This window comes from Ranitomeya variabilis, chromosome 1 (genome assembly GCF_051348905.1).
Source record: "Ranitomeya variabilis isolate aRanVar5 chromosome 1, aRanVar5.hap1, whole genome shotgun sequence".
Lineage (NCBI taxonomy): Eukaryota > Metazoa > Chordata > Amphibia > Anura > Dendrobatidae > Ranitomeya > Ranitomeya variabilis.
Genome location: NC_135232.1, coordinates 275,060,691 through 275,085,490, shown reverse-complemented (window position 1 = coordinate 275,085,490; position 24,800 = coordinate 275,060,691). Strand labels below are relative to the sequence as shown.

Genomic DNA, 24,800 nt, shown 5'->3' with positions numbered 1-24,800 from the left:
CATGTCCGTGTACCTTGCGGCAACGCTGTGCCACCGCAAGGTATATCACAGGGCCCTATGTGTGGGGTGCGATGATGCCGGATGTGTGCAGTTAACACATCCGGCATCATCGCGTCACAGAAGGGGGCGGGGCGGGTTTGCCGCTCCGTCCAAACCGCTGGCCATCCTGAAAGTGGACACGTACCCTAAGAAGAAATTAATATGCCGGCCTAGGTACTGCAGTCCCCGGGAATCTGCCCTGGGGCTGGTTAAAAGGTCATGGAAGGCCATAAATGGCCCTCGGGCCTGAGTTTCCTCACCCCTGATGTAAGCTTTTAGGTGAGATGAACCTGTGTTGCACTTTATCTACATGCTCTGTAGGGGGCAGTGCTGTGGGGTCGGGGAAATTGAGGCGTCGGAGGTTTGGCTTACAGACTCCACAGCACTGGGTCAGACTGCTGGGACTCGCACTGATCGACAAAACCAATCCACAGTGGATTTCTATGTGGTGTACAGTACCATGTAAACCTATGGAAAACCAAATCAGCAGTGCGCATGCTGCGTTTATTTTCCACAGCATGTCAATTCTTTGTGCGGATTCCGCTGCGTTTTATACCTGTTCCATAATTGGAATCCGCAGGTGTAAGGCCATGGTCACACGTTGCGGTTTTTACTGTGGATCCGCAGCAGTTTTCCATGCGGTGTACAGTACCATGTAAACCTATGGAAAATAAAAACCGCTGTGCCCATGCTGCAGAAAAAAACACGCAGAAACGCAGCAGTTTATTTTTCGCAGCATGTCAATTCTTTGTGCGGGTTCCGCAGCGGTTTTTCACCTGCTCCATATAGAAAACCAATTAGTGAACCGATATATCTGCTATTTCAGATTTGAGACATCCTGTCTAGGTATCCACTCTGTATATAGGTCTTATGTATAGGTCTGCCCTTTATGACACGTAGGTCATGATTTACTAACAAAGACAGTGACACATTGGTATATACTAGAGGTTCTTATTGTTTTTGACCTCTGAGTATTTTTGAGCACATCATATTCGTGCTCTACTGTACCCCATAGTTCTTGACTATTGCCTGAGTACTATGATATTTATCTAAGAACAGTTTTTCATCTACACCGTTTTGCAGACATAGCCTTGGGGTACGTGCAATATAGTGGAACTTCACGCAGCAATATTTCTTGCTGCGTTGTTTTTAGTAATTTTTGTCACACCTTTTTTCACTTTTTTTTACACCTTTTTGGTTAGTGTGACCTTTTGGTCAATTTGTGTGTATGTTTGTGGGGACCTGGGTGTGGGTAGCTGGTAGGACCTATTAGGGCAAGAAGGGACAGTCGACGTGGAGCGGGGGCGCCATATCGTAATCTAGGGTGCCAACCTCCGCTGTTAGGTAGGTGGTAGCTACTTTAGGGCCACCTAACAGGGACTGTGTCAGGAATACTTTCCTACTTTTTCTAGCTTACCCGAACCCAGTTGATTGATGTTGGTAGCATACATTTCAGTATATTTAATTGTCTATGAGAATTTTAGATATTATTAATAAAGTATTCTTTTAGGATAGTGCGTTTCTTTTTGGTTGACCATATAGAAAACCGCAGGTGTAAAACCGCAGTAAAATCCGCACAAAAACCGGGGTAAATCCGCAGTGTTTTTGCCCTGCGGATTTATCAAAATCAGTGTGGAAAAATCCGCACACCATTCCGCAGTGTGTGCACATAGCCTAAAACTGCAGGTGAAATCCGCAGGAAATCCACAGGATTTTTCTGAATCTGCGTGGAAAAATCCACACATGAATCCGCAACGTGTGCACATAGCCTCCTCTGCAATATGCAGCAGCACGTCGGACGCCACACAGCCGCTCCATTCATTCTCTGCAGGGCTGCTGCGAAAAAGCAGAGTGCACTGTCAGCAGCCACCTAGGGAATGGCAGCCCCTGCACTGCCGCTCCATCCTAATGGGGTCAGTACAGCTCCGAGCAGCTGCACCCCTACTGAGCAGCGTGTTATTGCTCGCACTGGATAACCCCAGTAGTTATACATCCGCCCCACAATCAATCCTGTACTTAAACCTGGCGCTGCAGGGAATGTATTTGCTAGGGTGCTATCCTTCCAGGCTGTGTCCATGGCTACAGGAGCTTCCCTGTAACTACACTCTTCGCCCCCTGTACCACCTATGTACCGGAAGTCCCTCTCACCTGCGCAAAGCACTGTGGGAAGTTATATATCGCTCCTGTGTGGCGATAGGCGGCGGCACTGGGTGAGTGTGTCTGATGTGGGAATATGGCGCGCTGTGTGGTACTAATGTATGCGTCTCCCGTCCTCGGACACCGCGGCTCTGCGGGCAGGTTGTGTACGGCGGCCGCTGTTCTCCGGGTGAGGAGCGGGCGGGTAATGGAGTGCAGGCCGCTTATGTAACCTTTATAACCTCCGAAATCACGAGGGTCCATTTCTCTGGTGGCGCACATAGTACGTACTGCGCATGCTCTGTGGCTTCCATGTTCCTTCACCCTCCAGAACTGATGAGTTCCCCATATTATCTATTACTACTATTTATATTATTATTACTATTTTTTATTAACACTATTATTTTTACTAGTATTATTGCTTCTATTATTTTTTTACATTTTTTTTTGCTGTTTTTATTAATACTACTGCTGCTATTATTATTGTTACTATCATTGTTTTCTAAAGACGTTTAGCCATTTTTATTTTTTTTTTGCTTCTGAGAACCATAACGTTTATTAAAAAAAAATTCTTTCATCATATCCGTATGACACTTTTTTTTTTTTTTTTTTTTTCAGGACCAGTTGTAGTTTTCAGTGATACCAGTCATTTTGCATTAATCCCTTAGTGGCCGAGCCAATTTTGACTTTAAAGGGAACCTGTCACCCCCCAAAATCGAAGGTGAGCTGAGCCAACCGGCATCAGGGGCTTATCTACAGCATCCTGGAATGCTGTAGATAAGCCCCCGATGTAACCTGAAAGATGAGAAAAAGAGGTTAGATTATACTCACCCAGGGGCGGTCCTGGTCAGAGGGGCCCGGCACCTGCGCACTGCAGTACTTTTCTCTGCCCTCAACAGAGCAGACAAAGTACGCCTGCGCCTTGAGACCTCTATGGTTACTGACGCCGGTTTGCTGTGAGCGCCACCCTGTGGACGGCGCTCATAGCAAGCCTGTAATTAAGCTACATAGGAGCGATCTGATGATCGCTGCTATGTAGCAGAGCCGATCAGGCTATGCCAGCTTCTAGCCTCCCATGGAGGCTACTGAAGCATGGCAAAAGTAAAAAAAAAAAAAGAAATAAATAAAAAAAAATAAGTTTAAATCACCCCCCTTTCGCCCCATTCAAAATAAAAAAACTATAAAAAATAAAATCAAATATACACATATTTGGTATCACCGCGTTTAGAATCACCCGATCTATTAATAAAAAATAAAAAAAAGGATTAACCCCTTCACCCCCAAGGGTGGTTTGCACGTTAATGACCGGGCCAATTTTTACAATTCTGACCACTGTCCCTTTATGAGGCTATAACTCTGGAACGCTTTGACGGATCTTGGCGATTCTGACATTGTTTTCTCGTGACATATTGTACTTCATGTTAAAGGTAAAATTTATTCGATATAACTTGCGTTTATTTGTGAAAAAAATGGAAATTTGGCGAAAATTTTGAAAATTTTGCAATTTTCCAACTTTGAATTTTTGTGCCCTTAAATCACAGACATATGTCACGCAAAATACTTAATAAGTAACATTTCCCACATGTCTACTTTACATCAGTACAATTTTGGAACCAAAATTTTTTTTTGTGACGGAGTTATAAGGGTTAAAAGTTGACCAGCAATTTCTCATTTTTACAACACCATTTTTTTTTAGGGACCACATCTCATTTGAAGTCATTTTGAGGGGTCTATATGATAGAAAATACTCAAGTGTGACACCATTCTAAAAACTGCACCCCTCAAGGTGCTCAAAACCACATTCAAGAAGTTTATTAACCCTTCAGGTGTTTCACAGGAATTTTTGGAATGTTTAAATAAAAATGAACATTTAACTTTTTTTCACACAAAATTTATTTCAGCTCCAATTTGTTTTATTTTACCAAGGGTAACAGGAGAAAATGGACCCCCAAAGTTGTTGTACAATTTGTCCTGAGTACGATGATACCCCATATGTGGGTGTAAACCATTGTTTAGGCGCATGGCAGAGCTTGGAAGGGAAGGAGCGCCATTTGACTTTTCAATGCAAAATTGACTGGAATTGAGATGGGACGCCATGTTGCGTTTGGAGAGCCCCTGATGTGCCTAAACATTGAAACTCCCTACAAGTGACACCATTTTGGAAAGTAGACCCCCTAAGGAACTTATCTAGATGTGTGGTGAGCACTTTGACCCACCAAGTGCTTCACAGAAGTTTATAATGCAGAGCCGTAAAAATAAAAAATCATATTTTTTCACAAAAATGATCTTTTCGCCCCCAATTTTTTATTTTCCCAAGGGTAAGAGAAGAAATTGGACCCCAAAAAATGTTGTGCAATTTGTCCTGAGTACGCTGATACCCCATATGTGGGTGTAAACCATTGTTTGGGCGCATGGCAGAGCTTGGAAGGGAAGGAGCGCCATTTGACTTTTCAATGCAAAATTGACTGGAATTGAGATGGGACGCCATGTTGCGTTTGGAGAGCCCCTGATGTGCCTAAACATTGAAACTCCCTACAAGTGACACCATTTTGGAAAGTAGACCCCCTAAGGAACTTATCTAGATGTGTGGTGAGCACTTTGACCCACCAAGTGCTTCACAGAAGTTTATAATGCAGAGCCGTAAAAATAAAAAATCATATTTTTTCACAAAAATGATCTTTTCGCCCCCAATTTTTTATTTTCCCAAGGGTAAGAGAAGAAATTGGACCCCAAAAAATGTTGTGCAATTTGTCCTGAGTACGCTGATACCCCATATGTGGGTGTAAACCATTGTTTGGGCGCATGGCAGAGCTTGGAAGGGAAGGAGCGCCATTTGACTTTTCAATGCAAAATTGACTGGAATTGAGATGGGACGCCATGTTGCGTTTGGAGAGCCCCTGATGTGCCTAAACATTGAAACTCCCTACAAGTGACACCATTTTGGAAAGTAGACCCCCTAAGGAACTTATCTAGATGTGTGGTGAGCACTTTGACCCACCAAGTGCTTCACAGAAGTTTATAATGCAGAGCCGTAAAAATAAAAAATCATATTTTTTCACAAAAATGATCTTTTCGCCCCCAATTTTTTATTTTCCCAAGGGTAAGAGAAGAAATTGGACCCCAAAAAATGTTGTGCAATTTGTCCTGAGTACGCTGATACCCCATATGTGGGTGTAAACCATTGTTTGGGCGCATGGCAGAGCTTGGAAGGGAAGGAGCGCCATTTGACTTTTCAATGCAAAATTGACTGGAATTGAGATGGGACGCCATGTTGCGTTTGGAGAGCCCCTGATGTGCCTAAACATTGAAACTCCCTACAAGTGACACCATTTTGGAAAGTAGACCCCCTAAGGAACTTATCTAGATGTGTTTTGAGAGCTTTGAACCCCCAAGTGTTTCACTACAGATTATAACGCAGAGCCGTGAAAATAATTTTTTTTTTTTTTCTCAAAAATGATTTTTTAGCCCCCAGCTTTGTATTTTTACAAGGGTAACAGAATAAATTGGACCCCAAAATTTGTTTTCCAATTTGTCCTGAGTACGCTGATACCCCATATGTGGGGGGGAACCACTGTTTGGGCGCATGACAGAGCTCGGAAGGGAAGGAGCGCCATTTGGAATGCAGACTTAAATGGATTGGTCAGCAGCCGTCACGTTGCATTTGCAGAGCCCCTGATGTACCCAAACAGTACAAACCCCCCACAAGTGACCCCATATTGGAAACTAGACCTCCCAAGGAACTTATCTAGATGTGTTTTGAGAACTTTGAACCCCCAAGTGTTTCACTAAAGTTTATAGCGCAAAGCCGTGAAAATAAAAATTCTTTTTTTTTTTTCACAAAAATGATTTTTTAGCCCCCAGTTTTGTATTTTCACAAGGGTAACAGGATAAATTAGACCCCAAAAGTTGTTGTCCAATTTGTCCTGAGTACGCTGATACCCCATATGTCGGGGGGAACCACTGTTTGGGCGCATGACAGAGCTCGGAAGGGAAGGAGCGCCATTTGGAATGCAGACTTAAATGGATTGGTCAGCAGCCGTCACGTTGCATTTGCAGAGCCCCTGATGTACCCAAACAGTACAAACCCCCCACAAGTGACCCCATATTGGAAACTAGACCTCCCAAGGAACTTATCTAGATGTGTTTTGAGAACTTTGAACCCCCAAGTGTTTCACTAAAGTTTATAGCGCAAAGCCGTGAAAATAAAAATTCTTTTTTTTTTTTCACAAAAATGATTTTTTAGCCCCCAGTTTTGTATTTTCACAAGGGTAACAGGATAAATTAGACCCCAAAAGTTGTTGTCCAATTTGTCCTGAGTACGCTGATACCCCATATGTGGGGGGGAACCACTGTTTGGGTGCATGACAGAGCTCGGAAGGGAAGGAGCGCCATTTGGAATGCAGCCTTAAATGGATTGGTCTGCAGGCGTCACGTTGCATTTGCAGAGCCCCTGATGTACCCAAACAGTACAAACCCCCCACAAGTGACCCCATATTGGAAACTAGACCTCCCAAGGAACTTATCTAGATGTGTTGTGAGAACTTTGAACCCCCAAGTGTTTCACTACAGTTTATAACGCAGAGCCGTGAAAATAAAACATCTTTTTTTTCCCACAAAAATGATTTTTAGCCCCCAAAATTTTTATTTTCCTAAGGATAACAAGAGAACTTGGACCCCAGAAGTTGTTGTTCAATTTGTCCCGAGTACGCTGATAACACATATGTTGGGGTAAACCCCTTTTTGGGCGCACGGGAGAGCTCGGAAGGGAAGGAGCACTGTTTTACTTTTTCAACGCAGAATTGGCTGGAATTGAGATTGGACGCCATGTCGCGCTTGTAGAGCCCCTGATGTGCCTGGACAGTGGAAACTCCCCAATTCTACCTGAAACCCTAACCCAAACACACCCCTAACCCTAATCCCAACGGTAACCCTAACCACACCCCTAGCCCTGACACACCCATAATTCTAATCCCAACCCTAATCCAAACGTAAATGTAATCCAAACCCTAACCCTAACTTTAGCCCCAACCCTAACTTTAGCCCCAACCCTAACTTTAGCCCCAACCCTAACTTTACCTCCAACCCTAGCCCTAACCCTAACCCTACCCCTAACCCTAACCCTAAACGTGACTGAAATACGTGGCACTGAAATACGTGGCACTGAAATACGTGGCACTGAAATACGTGGCACTGAAATACGTGGCACTGAAATACGTGATACGTGGCACTTAAATACGTGGCACTGAAACACGTGGCACTGAAATACGTGATACGTGGCACTGAAATACGTGGCACTGAAATACGTGGCACTGAAATACGTGGCACTGAAATACGTGGCACTGAAATACGTGGCACTGAAATATGTGATACGTGGCACTGAAATACGTGGCACTGAAATACGTGGCACTGAAATACGTGGCACTGAAATACGTGGCACTGAAATACGTGGCACTGAAATACGTGATACGTGGCACTGAAATACGTGGCACTGAAATACGTGATACGTGGCACTTAAATACGTGGCACTGAAACACGTGGCACTGAAATACGTGATACATGGCACTGAAATACGTGGCACTGAAATACGTGGCACTGAAATACGTGGCACTGAAATACGTGGCATTGAAATACGTGGCACTGAAATACGTGATACGTGGCACTGAAATACGTGGCACTGAAATACGTGGCACTGAAATACGTGGCACTGAAATACGTGGCACTGAAATACGTGGCACTGAAATACGTGGTACTAAAATATGTGGCACTGAAATACGTGATACGTGGCACTGAAATACGTGATACGTGGCACTGAAATATGTGATACGTGGCACTGAAATACGTGGCACTGAAACACGTGGCACTGAAATACGTGGCACTGAAATACGTGGCACTGAAATACGTGGCACTATGACTGTCAGAAAATGTTCATTAAACGGTTAGGGGTGAGGTTAGGGGTAGGGTTAGGGTTTGGATCCCTTTATCACCTTGATGGTGGTGGGTGGCTTTTCAGTGTGTTTAAATGCATGCGTTTTTAACGCAAACAAACGCATGTGCTTAAAAACGCAAGAAAATACTGCAGGTTGTATTTCTGAAAATGAACGCATGCAGAAAAAAAACGCATGCGTTTGAAAATGCGACCAAACGCGTACAAAAAAACCGCATGCGTTTTCAATGTTAAATATAGGGAAAAAACGCATGCGTTTTTTTGTGCAAAAAACGCTGCAGACAAAAACGCAAGTGTGAAACCAGCGACGCTTTTTATAGCAAAAAAGTTTTTGCGTCTCCACATTTTGAGACCTATAATTTTTCCACATTTTGCTCCACAGAGTCATGTGAGGTCTTGTTTTTTGCGGGACGAGTTGACGTTTTTATTGGTAACATTTTCGGACACGTGACCGTTTTTGATCGCTTTTTATTCCGATTTTTGTGAGGCAGAATGACCAAAAACCAGCTATTCATGAATTTCTTTTGGGGGAGGCGTTTATACCGTTCCGCGTTTGGTAAAATTGATAAAGCAGTTTTATTCTTCGGGTCAGTACGATTACAGCGATACCTCATTTATATCATTTTTTTATGTTTTGGCGCTTTTATACGATAAAAACTAAAATATAGAAAAAATAATTATTTTCGTATCGCTTTATTCTCAGGACTATAACTTTTTTATTTTTTTGCTGATAATGTTGTATGGCGGCTTGTTTTTTGCGGGACAAGATGACGTTTTCAGCGGTACCATGGATATTTATATCAGTCTTTTTGATCGCGTGTTATTCCACTTTTTGTTCGGCGGTATGGTAATAAAGCGTTGTTTTTTGCCTCGTTTTTTTTTTTTTTTTCTTACGGTGTTTACTGAAGGGGTTAACTAGTGGGGCAGTTTTATAGGTTGGGTCGTTACGGACGCGGCGATACTAAATATGTGTACTTTTATTGTTTTGTTTTTTTTATTTAGATAAAGAAATGTATTTATGGGAATAATATATATTTTTTTTTTATTATTTATTTAGGATTTTTTTTTTTTTTTTTTTTACACATGTGGAAAAATTTTTTTTTAACTTTTTTACTTTGTCCCAGGGGGGGACATCACAGATCATTGATCTGGCAGTGTGCACAGCACTCTGCCAGATCGACGATCTGCTGTGCAGGGCTGCAGGCTTACCAAGTGTCTGCCCTGAGCAGACACTCGGTAAGCCACCTCCCTCCCTGCAGGACCCGGATGCCGCGGCCATCTTGGATCCGGGACCTGCAGCCAGGAAGGAGGTAGGAGACCCTCGCAGCAACGCGATCACATCGCGTTGCTCCGGGGGTCTCAGGGAAGCCCGCAGGGAGCCCCCTCCCTGCGCGATGCTTCCCTATACCGCCGGTACACTGCGATCATGTTTGATCGCGGTGTGCCGGGGGTTAATGTGCCGGGGGCGGTCCGTGACCGCTCCTGGCACATAGTGCCGGATGTCAGCTGCGATATGCAGCTGACACCCGGCCGCGATCGGCCGCGCTCCCCCCGTGAGCGCCGCTGATCGGTGATGACGTACTATCCCGTCGGCGGTCATACGGGCCCACCCCACCTCGACGGGATAGTACGTCAAATGTCGGGAAGGGGTTAACCTGATCGCTAAACGGCGTAGCGAGAAAAAAATTCGAAACGCCAAAATTGTTTTTTTTGGTCGCTGCGACATTGCATTAAAATGCAATAATGGGCGATTAAAAGAACGTATCTGCACCAATATGGTATCACTAAAAAGTCAGCTCTGCATGCAAAAAATAAGCTCTCACCCGACCCCAGATCACGAAAAATGGAGACGCTACGGGTATCAGAAAATGGCGCTATTTATTTATTTATTTTTTTAGCAAAGTTTGGATTTTTTTTCACTAGTTAGACACCAAACATGTTTAGGTTATTTTTTATCTATGAACTCGTACTGACCTGGAGAATCATGATGGCAGGTCAGTTTTAGCATTTAGTGAACCTAGCAAATAAGCCAAACAAAAAACACGCATGGGATTGCACTTTTTTTGCAATTTTACCGCACTTGGAATTTTTTTCCCAATTTCTAGTACACGTCATGGTAAAACCAATGATGTCGTTCAAAAGTACGACTCGTCCCACAAAAAGTAAGACCTCACATGACCATATTGACGGAAAAATGAAAAAATTATGGCTCTGGGAAGGAGGGGAGTGAAAAACGAACACGTAAAAACGGAAAAGGTCATGAAGGGGTTAACAATATGAAAATAATAAAAAAACAAAGTTTAAATCGCCCTCCTTTCGCCCCATTCAAAATAAAAATAAAATCAAACATACACATGTTTGGTATCGCCATTTTCAGAATCACCGATCTATCAATAAAAAAAATTAACCTGATCGCTAAACGACGTAGCGAGGAAAAAATCAAAACGCCAGAATTATTTTTTTTTGGTCACCGCGATATTGCATTACAGTGCAATAACGGGCGATGAAAAGATCATATCTCCACCAAAATGGTATCATTAACCCCTTAATCCCATATGATGTACTATCCCGTCGAGGTGACCTGGGACTTAATTCCCAGTGACGGCATAGTACGTCATATGCAATCGGTCGCAGCTGACATCCGGTACTATGTGCCAGGAGCGGTCACGGACCGCTCCTTGCACATTAACCCCCGGAACACTGCGATCAAACATGATCGCAGCATCCTGGGGGCATAGGAAAGCATCCCTGAGACCCTCGGTAGAAGGCGATGTGCTCACCTTGTACCAAGCGTCTCCTCCCTGCTGGCCCCGGATCCAAAATGGCCACAGGGCTACTTCCGGGTCCTGCAAGGAGGTGGCTCAGAGCAGGCGCCTGTAAGCCTGGAGTAGTGCACGTCAGATCGCTGACCTGACACAGTGCTCTGCAAACTGTCAGATCAGCGATCTGTCACTATATAGTGATGTCCCCCCTGGGACAATGTGATAATGTGAAAAAAAAATAAAAATTAGATGTGTAAAATAAAAAAATAATTCCTAAATAAAGAAGAAAAAAAAATATTGTTCCCATAAATACATTTCTTTATCTAAATTAAAACAAAAACAATAGAAGTACACACATTTAGTATCGCCGCGTCCGTAACTACCCAACCTATAAAACTGTCCCACTAGTTAACCCCTTCACTGAACACCGTAAAAAAAAAAAGGCAAAAAACAACGCTTTATTATCATACCGCCGAACAAAAAGTGAAATACACGCGATCAAAAAGACGGATATAAATAACCATGGTACCACTGAAAACGTCATCTTGTCCCGCAAAAAACGAGCCGCCATACAGCATCATCAGTGAAAAAAGTTATAGTCCTCAGAATAAAGTGATGCAAAAATAATTTATTTTTTTTCTATAAAATAGTTTTTAGCTTATAAAAGCACCAAAACATAAAAAAATGATATAAATGCGGTATCGCTGTAATCATACTGACCTGAAAAATAAAACTGCTTTAACAATTTTACCAAACATGGAACGGTATAAACGCCCCCCCAAAAGAAATTCATGAATAGCTGTTTTTTTTTTCATTCTGCCTCACAAAAATCGGAATAAAAAGCGATCAAAAAATGTCACGTGCCCGACAAATGTTACCAATAAAAAAGTTAACTTGTCCCGCAAAAAACAAGACCTCACATGACTCTGTGGACCAAAATATGGAAAAATTATAGCTCTCAAAATGTGGAGACGCAAAAACTATTTTTTGCAATAAAAAGCTGCCAATCATAAAAATCCGCTAAAAAAAACGCTATAAAAGTAAATCAAACCCCCCTTCATGACCCCCTTAGTTAGGGAAAAATAATAAAATGTAAAAGTATTTATTTCCATTTTCCTGTTAGGGCTACAGTTGGGGCTAGGGTTAGGGCTAAAGTTGGGGCTGGGGCTAAAGTTAGGGTTGGGGCTACAGTTAGGGTTGGGGCTAAAGTTAGGGTTAGGCTATTTTCACACGCTATGCGTCGGGCCGACGTACCGACGCACGTTGTGAAATTTGTGCACGTTGTGAAATTTGTGCACGATGTGGGCAGCGGATGCAGTTTTTCAATGCATCCGCTGCCCATTCTGAAGTTCGGGGAGGAGGGGGCGGAGTTTTGGCCAAGCATGCGCAGTAGAAAATGGACGTGACGGACAAAAAAAGTTACATTGAACTTTTTTTGTGACAATGGTCCGCCAAAACACGACGGATCCGTCACACGACGGACGTCGACGTGTGGCCATCCGTTGCTAATACAAGTCTATGGGAAAAAAAACGCATCCTGCAAGCACATTTGCAGGATCTGTTTTTTTCCCAAAACGATGGATTGCGACGGAGGCCAAACGACGCAAGTGTGAAAGAGACCTTAGGGTTTGGATTACATTTACGGTTGGGATTAGGGTTAGTGGTGTGTTGGAGTTAGGGGTGTGGTTGGGATTAGAGTTAGGGGTGTGTTAGGGTTTCAGTTACAATTGGGGGTTTCCACTGTTTAGGCACATCAGGGCTCTCCAAACGCGACATGGCGTCCGATCTCAATTCCAGCCAATTCTGCGTTAAAGTAAAACAGTGCTCATTCCCTTCCGAGCTCTCCCGTGCGCCCAAACGGGTTTACCCCAACATATGGGGTATCAGCGTACTCGGAACAAATTGGACAACAACCTCTGGGGTCCAATTTCTCTTGTTACCCTTGGGAAAATACAAATTTGGGGGGCTAAAAAAACATTTTTGAGGGGAAATAATGATTTTTTATTTTCACGGCTCTGCGTTATAAACTGTAGTGAAACACCACTTGGGGGTTCAAAGTTCTCACAACACATCTAGATAAGTTCCTTGGGGGGGTCTAGTTTCCAATATGGGGTCACTTGTGGGGGGTTTCTACTGTTTAGGTACATCAGGGGCTCTGCAAATGCAACGTGACGCCTTCAGACCAATCCATCTAAGTCTGCATTCCAAATGGCGCTCTTTCCCTTTCAAGCTCTGCCATGCACCCAAACGGTGGTTCCCCCCACATATGGGGTATCAGCGTACTCGGGAGAAATTGGACAACAACTTTTGGGGTCCAGTTTCTCCTGCTACAATTGGAAAAATACAAAACTGGGGGCTAAAAAATAATTTTTGTGGAAGATTTTTTATTTTCACGGCTCTGTGTTATAAACTGTAGTGAAACACTTGGGGGTTCAAAGCTCTCACAACACATCTAGATAAGTTCCTTAGGGGGTCTACTTTCCAAAATGGTCTCACTTGTTTGGGGTTTCAATGTTTAGGCACATCAGGGGCTCTCCAAATGTCACATGGTGTCCCATCTCAATTCCAGTCAATTTTGCATTGAAAAGTCAAACGGCGCTCCTTCCCTTCCGAGCTCTGCCATGCGCCCAAACAGTGGTTTACCCCCACATATGGGGTATCAGCGTACTCAGGACAAATTGTACAACAAATTTTGGGGTCCATTTTCTCCTGTTACCCTTGGTAAAATAAAACAAATTGGAGCTGAGGTAAATTTTGTGTGAAAAAAAGTTAAATATTCATTTTTATTTAAACATTCCAAAAATTCCTGTGAAACACCTGAAGGGTTAATAAACTTCTTGAATGTGGTTTTGAGCACCTTGAGGGGTGCAGTTTTTAGAATGATGTCACACTTGGTTATTTTCTATCATATAGACCCCTCAAAATGACTTCAAATGTGATGTGGTCCCTAAAAAAAAAAAAAAAAAAAAAATGGTGTTGTAAAAATAAGAAATTGCTGGTCAACTTTTAACCCTTATAACTCCCTAACAAAAAAAAATGTTGGTTCCAAAATTGTGCTGATGTAAAGTAGACATGTGGGAAATGTTACTTATTAAGTATTTTGTGTGACATATCTCTGTGATTTAAGGGCATAAAAATTCAAAGTTGGAAAATTGCTTAGTAACCCGATATTTACCCTGGTTACCATTGTAAAAGTAAAAAAAAAACAGTACATACTCACCTTCCGATGTCTGTCACGTCCCCCGGCGTCCACGCGCTGCTGCAGAGAGCTTTCCCTGCACTGAATGTGTCAGCGGCGCCGGCAGTAACAGCGGTGACGTCACCGCTGTGCTCTGCTTTACGGCCGGCCGGCGCTCACACAGTCAGTGCAGGGAAAGCTCCCTGCAGCAGCACGTGGACGCCGGGGGACGTGACAGACTTCAGAAGGTGAGTATGTACTGTTTTTTTTTTTTTACTTTTACAATGGTAACCAGGGTAAATATCGGGTTACTAAGCGCGGCCCTGTGCTTAGTAACCCGATGTTTACCCTGGTTACAAGTGAACACATCGCTGGATCGGTGTCACACACACCGATCCAGCGATGACAGCGGGTGATCAGCGACGAAATAAGGTGCTGGCCTTCTAGCTCCGACCAGCGATATCACAGCAGGATCCAGATCGCTGCTGCGTGTCAAACACAACGAGATCGCTATCCAGGACGCTGCAACGTCATTGATCGTTGTCGTTCTCGTTGAGTGTGACGGTACCTTTAGACCCACATTTTTCAAATTTCACAAAGATAACAGAAGAGATTGCACCATAAAATGTGTTGTGCAATTTCTCCTGGGTATACCAATATGTGAAGGAAAACTACTGTTTAGGAGCACAGCATTGTTTGGAAGTGAAGGATCGCCATTTGACTTTTTGAATGCAAAATTTGCTGGAATAATTAGCAGATTCCATGTTGCATTTGTAGAGCCCCTGATGTGCTAAACAGTGTAAACTGCTCACAAGTGACCCCCACTTTGGAAACTCAAGGAACATATTTATATGTGTGGTGAGCAACTTGAGCCCCCAAGTGCTTCACATATGTTTATAATGTTGAGCCATGAAAATTACTGAAAAATCTTTTTCCCACAAAAATGTTTTTAGCCCCAATTTTTTTTATTTTCACAAGGGTAACAGAAAATGAACCCAAAATGTGTTGTGCAGTTTCTCCTGAACATGCTGATAGCCCATATGTGGGGGGAAAACTATTTTTTGAGTGCATGGCAGGGCTCAGAAAGGAAGGAGTGACGTTTTGGAACCAGGGCTGTGGAGTCGGTAAGCCAAAACTCCAGCTCCACAATTCCCATGACACTGACTCCACGACTCTGACTCCCTCATACATGGCTCATGTTTAAAGGGAATCTGTCACCCCATTTATAAGCCTATAAGCTAAGGCCACCACCATCAGGGGTGCAAAGTACTGCAGTGCGCAGGTGCCGGGAAAGGTCAGAGAGGCCCGCGCCTGCGCACTGCAGTACTTTGCTCTGCCCTCAACAGGGCAAAGTACGCCTGCTCAGGAGCCGCAGCAGGAATAGGACGTCATCGTATGAAGATGGGAGGCGCCGGACCCGGACCTCCCCTGGGTGAGTATAATCTAATTTGTTTTTCTTATCTTTCAGGTTACATCAGGGCTTATCTACAGCATTATAGAATGCTTATAGGCCTAAAATGGGGTGACAGATTCCCTTTAAGTGATTCATTTAGGGTATTAGAACTGGAAATTTTCTGCAAGAAATCCGCATTTTTTTTTTTTGCGTTTTTTCCCCTGTTTTTTCACGTTTTTTTTAGCATTTTGCAAGCGAAATTAGCTTGCAGAATGCTAAAGTTTTCCAAGCGATCTGTAGCATCGCTTGAAAAACTGACTGACAGGTTGGTCACACTTGTCAAACATAGTGTTTGACAAGTGTGACCAACTTTTTACTATAGATGCTGCCTATGCAGCATCAATAGTAAAAGATAGAATGTTTAAAAATAATAAAAAAAATGGTTATGCTCACCTGCAGACAGCCAATCTCCTCAGCTGCGTCCGTTCCTATAGATGGTGTGTGTGTAGGACCTTCGATGACGTCGCGGTCACGCGACCAATCACAAGACCGCGACGTCATCGCAGGTCCTTCACACACACCATCTATAGGAACGGAAGCGGCAGCATGCACCGATGAGAGGCGGGAAGACTCCGGGGCCATCGAAGGTGAGTATATCACTATTTTTTATTTTAATTCTTTTTTTTTTTACCAATTATATGGTGCCCAGTCCGTGGAGCAGAGTCTCTTCTCCTCCACCCTGGGTACCAACCGCACATAATCTGCTTACTTCCCGCATGGTGTGCACAGCCCCATGTGGAAAGTAAGCAGATCAATGCATTCCTAGGTGTGCGGAATCCCCGCAATTCCGCAAATTTAATGAACATGTTGCTTTTTTTTCCACGATGCGATTTTTTTCGCGGAAAAAAATGCAACATTTGCACAAGAAATGCGGAATACACTGTAAATAATAGGAGGCATATGTAAGCGTTTTTTTCGCGTTTTTATCACGTTTTTATAGCGAAAAAACGCAAAAAATTATTCTACAATAATCAAGCCATTACTATGCACAGATCATTGCCACAAAGCATCACTGGGAACGGAAGCATCGCGAGGAGCAGGAATGCTGCGAGGGACGCCGGGAGGTGAGAATATCACGATTTATTATTTCAATTCTTTTTTTTTTTTTAAACAATTATATGGTTCCCAGGGCCTGGAGGAGAGAGTCCTCTCCTCCACCCTGAGTACCAACCGCACATGATCCGCTTACTTCCTGCATGGTGGGCATAGCCACATGCGGAAAGTAAGCGGATCAATGCATTCCTATGTGTGTGGAATCCCCGCGATTCCGCACAAGTAATGAACATGCTGCATTTTATTCCAGAATTCGATTCCGCTGCGGAAAAAAAATGCAACATTTGCACAAAAAATTGCGGCTTGCATTCTAATAATAGGATGCTTAATGTATATATTTTTTTTGCGGTTTTATTGCATTTTTATAGCGAAAAAAAACGTGAAAAAACATGAACGTGTGCACATAGCCTTAGTTTGTTTTTCCTCTTAGCTCATGTTTGGAGAAATTAGCTGCTCTGATGACTTATATACACTATACATAGAATATAAGGGGAAAAAAAATGTTTTCTGACATCTCAAATTCGGAAATACAGTAACAGGATTGATGAGGACATATATATTTGTTTGTGGCAAAACAAGGGAGAAAAAAGCACCACTCTAAGGAACTGCACACCACTATATATTTTGAGTGAAAAAAGGCAAACTTTTATTGATACACCAATAATAAAAACATTTAAAACGAATGTAATACCACAATCCCCAAAATGATCCGCCAGAATAACAGTGGTTAACAAAGGCACATATCCTTTACAATGCACAGTGATAATATATCACATGACCTATAAGTTTAGTCAATATCTTATAAAGAAACAGGATACAATGCAGATATAACCATATATCATATGGCCTCTTTAATGCGAAAACCCCCCGGGATTAGGGATGTGAACAATGCCTATTTGAACCCCGGGTAAAGAAAAATCCATCCGAAAGGCTGAATAGCCAATACTATTCGGTGCAACTATGATAGTTCGCTGGCATACAGGTACCTATCAAACCGCCTGCATAAAGCAGCGACATAAAGCCAGAACCTATACCAAACCATATGCAGATACACTATGTACCCCAATCTGAGACTGCAATTACCATAAATGAAGGATGTATATCAAGGTCCTAGGTCCAGCCATATAGAACACCCAAAGGGCCTTTCGGACGGATTTTTCTTTACCCGGGGTTCAAATAGGCATTGTTCACATCCCTAATCCCGGGAGGGTTTTGCATTAAAGAGGCCATATGATATATGGTTATATCTGCATTGTATCCTGTTTCTTTATAAGATATTGACTACAGATCGCTTGGAAAACGCTAGCATTCTGCAAGCTAATTACTCTTGTAAATCGCTAGTATTTAGCGGGGAAACGCATGCCAATTCCGCATGCGTTTTACCCGCGGCACAGTTGCGGAATTGCCGCAGAAATTTCTGCGGCAATTCCGGACGTGTGCACATGGCCTTAAACATCAAGCATACAGAGACAACATATACTGGACTATTGATTTATGCACAGTTTATTGAAAGGTTAGATATGCTTTAGGAAGTACTTGCCTTCTTTAATCCTGCTTTCCTGTTCACTCCAGAAATTCTGAGATGAATGTAGGCTTTCCTTCCCTGTGTGTTTATTTGTTCCCCTTATCTGTAGAGGAGGAGCTTCACTACTTGCCATGAACATAAACTGCAGCACAGATTCCTCTCAGCTAAAAGTCTAGACCTTAGATCAGGAATAGGGCAGACATTTATAGGACATTTCATAACTTTTCCAAATTCTTATGAAAAAAATATTCCCCAAAAACTGCATTGAACTATTGTACCCAATTTATTATATACTAGATGGTGGCCCGATTCTAACGCATTGGGTATTCTAGAATATGCATGTCCACGTAGTATATTGGCCAGCCACGTAGTATATTGCACAGTCCACGTAGTATATTGCCCAGTAACGTAGTATATTGCCCAGCCACTGCCCAGCCACGTAGTATATTGCCCGGCCACGTAGTGTATTGCCTAGCGACGTAGTATATTGCCTGCACAGTCCACGTAGTATATTGCCCAGTAACGTAGTATATTGCCCAGCCACTGCCCAGCCACGTAGTATATTGCCCGGCCACGTAGTGTATTGCCTAGCGACGTAGTATATTGCCTAGCGACGTAGTATATTGCCTAGCGACGTAGTATATTGCCTAGCGACATAGTATATTGCCCAGCGACGTAGTATACAGCACAGAGCCACGTAGTATATTGTCCAGTCACGTAGTATATTGCCCAGCCACGCACGTAGTATATTGCCCAGCCACGCACGTAGTATATTGCCCAGCCACGCACGTAGTATATTGCCCAGCCACGCACGTAGTATATTGCCCAGCCACGGAGTATACAGCACAGAGCCACGTAGTATACAGAGTTAAAATAAACATATACTCACCCTCCGAAGGCCCGTTGAAGTCCTGGTCCTGTGCGCGGTGCAGGCGTCAGCTTCCGGTCCCAGGGTGTGATGACATCGCGGTCACATGACCGTGACGTCATGGCAGGTCCTTCTAGCACAGGCGCGCAGGACCTGTGATGACATCGCGGTCACATGACCGTGACGACCGCAGTCAGCAGCTTCCGGTCCCAGGGTGTGATGACGTCGCGGTCACATGACCGTGACGTCATGGAAGGTCCTTGTCGCAGGGCCTGTGATCATGTCGCGGTCACATGACCGTGACGTCATGGAAGGTCCTTCTGGCGTACCATCATTGGGACCGGAACCTGCCGCTTGCATGGAGCGGTCACCGTAGCGTCGCGAGGAGCGCGAAAGGCGGCGGATGTGAGTATAGCAGGTTTTTTTTTTTAAATTATTTTTAACATGACATTTTTACTATTGATTCTGCATAGGGAGCGTCAATAGTAAATAGTTGGGGACACACAGGGTTAATAGCAGTGGTAACGGAGTGCGTTACACCGCGGCCCGTTACCGCCGCCATTAACCCTGTGTGAGCGGTGACTGGAGGGAAAGGGGATTATGGAGCGGGCGCTGGGCAGTGACTGCAGGGGAGTAGGGGAGGGACTAATCGGACTGTGCCCGTCGCTGATTGGTCACGGCAGCCATGACAGGCAGCTGCCGAGACCAATCAGCGACTTGAATTCCATGACAGACAGAGGCCGCGACCATTGAATATCTGTGACAGACAGACAGAAGGACAGACAGACAGACGGAAGTGACCCTTTGACTCCTAAAATCTACTATATAATTGTCTGTCAGTCCATTTTATTCCAACTCTCATTCCACCAAAATGGGCTCCGACTCTGACTCCACAGCCCTGTTTGGAACGCTGACTTTGCAATGTTCTGGAGGTGTCAAGTCTCGTATGGATAGCCCCTGAATTGCCTAAACCGTGGAAAATGCTGACAAATGACCCCATTTTGGAAACTAGACTGCTGTAGGAATTTATTTAGATGTGTGGTGAGCCCTTTGAACCCACAGGTGCTTCACAAAAATTTACAACGTGGATCTGTAAAAATGAAGAAAAATATTTTTCAAATAAAAATGTTTCAGCCCCATTTTTTTTTCATTTTCACAAGGATATCAGGAGAAGATGGACCCCAAAATTTGTTGAGCAATTTCTACTTTGTACGCCGATACCCCATATGTCATCAAAAACTACTTTTGAGCTTCCCCTGATATTAACCCCTTCCCGACCTTTGACGCATACGCTGCGTCATGAAAGTCGGTGCCAATCCGACCTGTGACGCAGCGTATGCGTCATGGAATGATTGCGCTCCTGCAGATCGGGTGAAAGGGTTAACTCCAATTTCACCCGATCTCCAGGAACAGAGGGAGTGGTGCTTCAGCCCAGGGGGGGTGGCTTCACCCCCTCGTGGCTACGATCGCTCTGATTGGCTGTTGAAAGTGAAACTGCCAATCAGAGCGATTTGTAATATTTCACCCAAAAAAACGGTGAAATATTACAATCCAGCCATGGCCGATGCTGCAATATCATCGGCCATGGCTGGAAAACCTAATCTGTCCCCCCCCCACACCCACTGATCTCCTCCCCAGTGCTCCGTTACGTGGTCCGCCCCCCTAAGTCGTCCTGTCCGCTCCTCCGTCCTCCTGTCCGCTGCCCCCGTGCTCCGGTCCCCCCCCCCCCCCCCCCCGTGATCCGATCACCCCCCTTTCATACTTACCGGGCCTCCCGGTGTCCGTCCGGCTTCTCCATGGGCGCCGCCATCTTCCAAAATGGCGGGCGCATGCGCACTGCGCCCGCCGAATCTGCCGGCTGGCAGATTCGTTTCAGATGCATTTTGATCACTACGATATAGCCTATCACAGTGATTAAAATAAAAAAAATAGTAAATGACCCCCCTTTATCACCCCCATAGGGACAATAATAAAAATAAATAAAATATATATATATTTTTTTTCTACTAGGGTTAGGGTTAGAACTAGGGTTAGAATTAGGGTTAGAATTAGGGGTAGGGTTAGGGCATGTGCACACAGTGCGGATTTGGCTGCGAATCCGCAGCGGATTGCCGCGGATCCGCAGCGGATTGGCCGCGGATCCGCAGCGGATTGGCCGCGGATCCGCAGCGGATTGGCCGCTGCGAATTCGTAGCAGTTTTCCATCAGGTTTACAGTACCATGTACACCTATGGAAAACCAAATCCGCTGTGCCCATGGTGCGGAAACGCTGTGTTGTATTTTCCGCAGCATGTCAATTTTGTGCGGATTCCGCAGCGTTTTACACCTGTTCCTCAATAGGAATCCGCAGGTGAAATCCGCACAAAAAAACACTGGAAATCCGCTGTAAATCCGTAGGTAAAACGCAGTGCCTTTTACCTGCGGATTTTTCAAAAATGGTGCGGAAAAATCTCACACGAATCCGCAAAGTGGGCACATAGCCTTAGGGTTAGGGTTGGAATTAGAGTTAGGGTACCGTCTCACAGTGGCACTTTGATCGCTACGATGGTACGTTCTGTGACGTTCCAGCGATATCCATACGATATCGCTGTGTCTGACACGCAGCAGCGATCAGGGACCCTGCTGAGAATCGTACGTCGTAGCAGATCGTTTGGAACTTTCTTTCGTCGCTGGATCTCCCGCTGTCATCGCTGGATCGTTGTGACAGCGATCCAGCGTTGCGTTCGCTTGTAACCAGGGTAAACATCGAGTTACTAAGCGCAGGGCCGCGCTTAGTAACCCGATGTTTACCGTGGTTACCAGCGTAAAAGTTAAAAAAAACAAAAACGTACATACTCACATTTCTGTCATGGTTCCCAATGGCAGGGGAACGTCAGGACACATAAATAACGGACGAGCTCTTGGGTGATGGAATCTCGAGCTGACCGTGAGCTAAACCTACCACACAACTAATAGTGGCCGGGGGGCGTGCCTAAGTTTTATCCCTAGATGTCTCTCGCCAGCCGGAGAACTAACTAACCCTAATAGAGGAAAAAACAGACCTGGCTTACCTCTAGGGAAATTCCCCCGAAAAGGAGACAGAAGCCCCCCACATATATTGACGGTGAGTTCAGAGGAAAAGACATACGCAGTATGAAGGTAGGTTCAGCAAAACGAGGTCCGCTTACTAGATAGTAGAAAGATACAAAAGGGAACTGCACGGTCAGCTGAAAACCCTTTTAAAATACCATCCTGAAATTACTTTAAGACTCATGTGTCAACTCATGACACCGGAGTGGTAATTTCAGCCCACAAGAGCTTCCAGCTACAGAAAATGACATAACTGTAAACTGGAACAAAAAATGCAAACAAACTTAGGACTAAGAGTCCAACTTAGCTGATCAGTAGTCTAGGAGCAGGAACATGCAACAGAAAGGCTCTGGTTACATTGATGGCCGGCAAGGCAATGACTGAAGAGCAGGATTAAATAGGAACTCCCCACTACTGATGAAAACAGGTGAACTGAGAAAGAAAACACACCCGAGTCACCAGTACCACTAGCCACCACCAGAAGGAGCCCAAAAGCAGATTCACAACAGTACCCCCCCCTCAAGGAGGGGGCACCGAACCCTCACAAGAACCACCAGGGCGATCCGGATGAGCCCTATGAAAGGCACAAACCAAATCAGAGGCGTGAACATCAGAAGCAGTTACCCAAGAATTATCTTCTTGACCATAGCCCTTCCACTTAACCAGATATTGTAGTCTCCGTCTGGAAATACGGGAGTCCAAGATTTTCTCTACAACATACTCCAATTCACCCTCAACCAGCACAGGAGCAGGAGGCTCGGTAGAAGGAACAACCGGCACCTCATACCTCCGCAACAACGACCGATGGAAGACATTATGGATAGCGAAAGATGCCGGAAGGTCTAAACGAAAGGATACAGGGTTAAGAATCTCCAAAATCCTATAAGGACCGATGAACCGAGGCTTAAACTTAGGAGAAGAAACCCTCATAGGGACAAAACGGGAAGACAACCACACCAAGTCCCCAACACGAAGACGAGGACCAACACGACGACGGCGGTTAGCAAAATGCTGAGTCTTCTCCTGGGACAACTTCAAATTGTCCACCACCTGTCCCCAAATCCGATGCAACCTATCCACCATAGTATCCACTCCAGGACAATCTGAAGACTCCACCTGACCGGAAGAAAAACGAGGGTGAAACCCCGAATTGCAAAAAAAAGGAGAAACCAAAGTGGCAGAACTAGCCCGATTATTGAGGGCAAACTCTGCCAACGGCAAAAAGGCAACCCAGTCATCCTGATCCGCAGACACAAAACACCTCAAATAAGTCTCCAAGGTCTGATTAGTTCGCTCAGTCTGGCCATTAGTCTGAGGATGGAACGCAGACGAAAAAGACAAATCAATGCCCATCTTAGCACAGAATGCCCGCCAAAATCTAGACACGAACTGGGTCCCCCTGTCAGAAACGATATTTTCCGGAATACCATGCAAGCGAACCACATTTTGAAAAAACAGAGGAACCAATTCGGATGAGGAAGGCAACTTAGGCAAGGGCACCAAATGAACCATCTTTGAAAAACGGTCACACACCACCCAGATGACAGACATTTTCTGAGAAGCAGGGAGATCAGAAATAAAATCCATAGAGATGTGAGTCCAAGGCCTCTTCGGAATAGGCAAGGATAACAACAATCCGCTAGCCCGAGAACAACAAGGCTTGGCCCGAGCACAAACATCACAAGACTGCACAAAAACTCGTACGTCTCGAGACAGGGAAGGCCACCAGAAGGACCTAGCCACCAAATCCCTAGTACCAAAGATTCCAGGATGACCTGCCAACGCAGAAGAATGAACCTCCGAGATGACTCTACTGGTCCAATCATCAGGAACAAACAGTCTACCAGGCGGGCAACGATCAGGTCTATCCGCCTGAAACTCCTGCAAAGCCCGTCGCAGGTCTGGGGAAACAGCAGATAATATCACCCCATCCTTAAGGATACCTGTAGGTTCAGAATCACCAGGGGAATCAGGCTCAAAACTCCTAGAAAGGGCATCTGCCTTCACATTTTTAGAACCTGGTAGGTATGAGACCACAAAATTAAACCGAGAGAAAAACAACGACCAGCGCGCCTGTCTAGGATTCAGGCGCTTGGCAGACTCAAGATAAATCAGATTCTTGTGATCGGTCAATACCACCACCTGATGTCTAGCCCCCTCAAGCCAATGACGCCACTCCTCAAAAGCCCACTTCATAGCCAAAAGCTCCTGATTACCAATATCATAGTTTCGCTCGGCGGGCGAAAATTTTCGAGAAAAGAACGCACAAGGTCTCATCACGGAGCAGTCGGAACTTTTCTGCGACAAAACCGCCCCAGGTCCGATCTCGGAAGCGTCGACCTCAACCTGAAAAGGAAGAGCAACATCAGGCTGACGCAACACAGGGGCAGAAGAAAAGCGGCGCTTAAGCTCCCGAAAGGCCTCCACAGCAGCAGGGGACCAATCAGTAACATCAGCACCCTTTTTAGTCAAATCAGTCAAAGGTTTAGCAACATCCGAAAAACCAGTTATAAATCGACGATAAAAATTAGCAAAGCCCAAGAATTTCTGAAGGCTCTTAAGAGAAGTAGGTTGCGTCCAATCACAAATAGCCCGAACCTTGACAGGATCCATCTCAATGGAAGAAGGGGAAAAAATGTACCCCAAAAAAGAAATCTTTTGAACCCCAAAAATACACTTAGAACCCTTCACACACAAGGAATTAGCCCGCAAAACCTGAAAAACCCTCCTGACTTGTTGGACATGAGAGTCCCAGTCATCCGAAAAAATCAAA

General features: G+C 44.5%; 1 protein-coding gene across 8 annotated transcripts in view; it reads left to right on the top strand.

Annotated features, from left to right (window-relative positions):
- Nucleotides 1-2,093: 2,093 nt before the first annotated feature.
- SIRT4 (sirtuin 4) overlaps nt 2,094-24,800 on the top strand; it is a 44,162-nt gene continuing 21,455 nt past the window's right edge. Inside the window, exons 1-2 of one of the 8 annotated variants that reach the window (XM_077294670.1) lie at nt 2,094-2,249; nt 16,505-16,576. The gene's annotated coding sequence lies outside the window, so the exon portion shown is untranslated. Of the gene's footprint in view, nt 2,459-2,725; nt 2,897-16,504; nt 16,577-24,800 lie in introns of those variants that run through there. The other 7 variants (XM_077294676.1, XM_077294661.1, XM_077294641.1 and 4 more) reach the window with 7 other exon arrangements.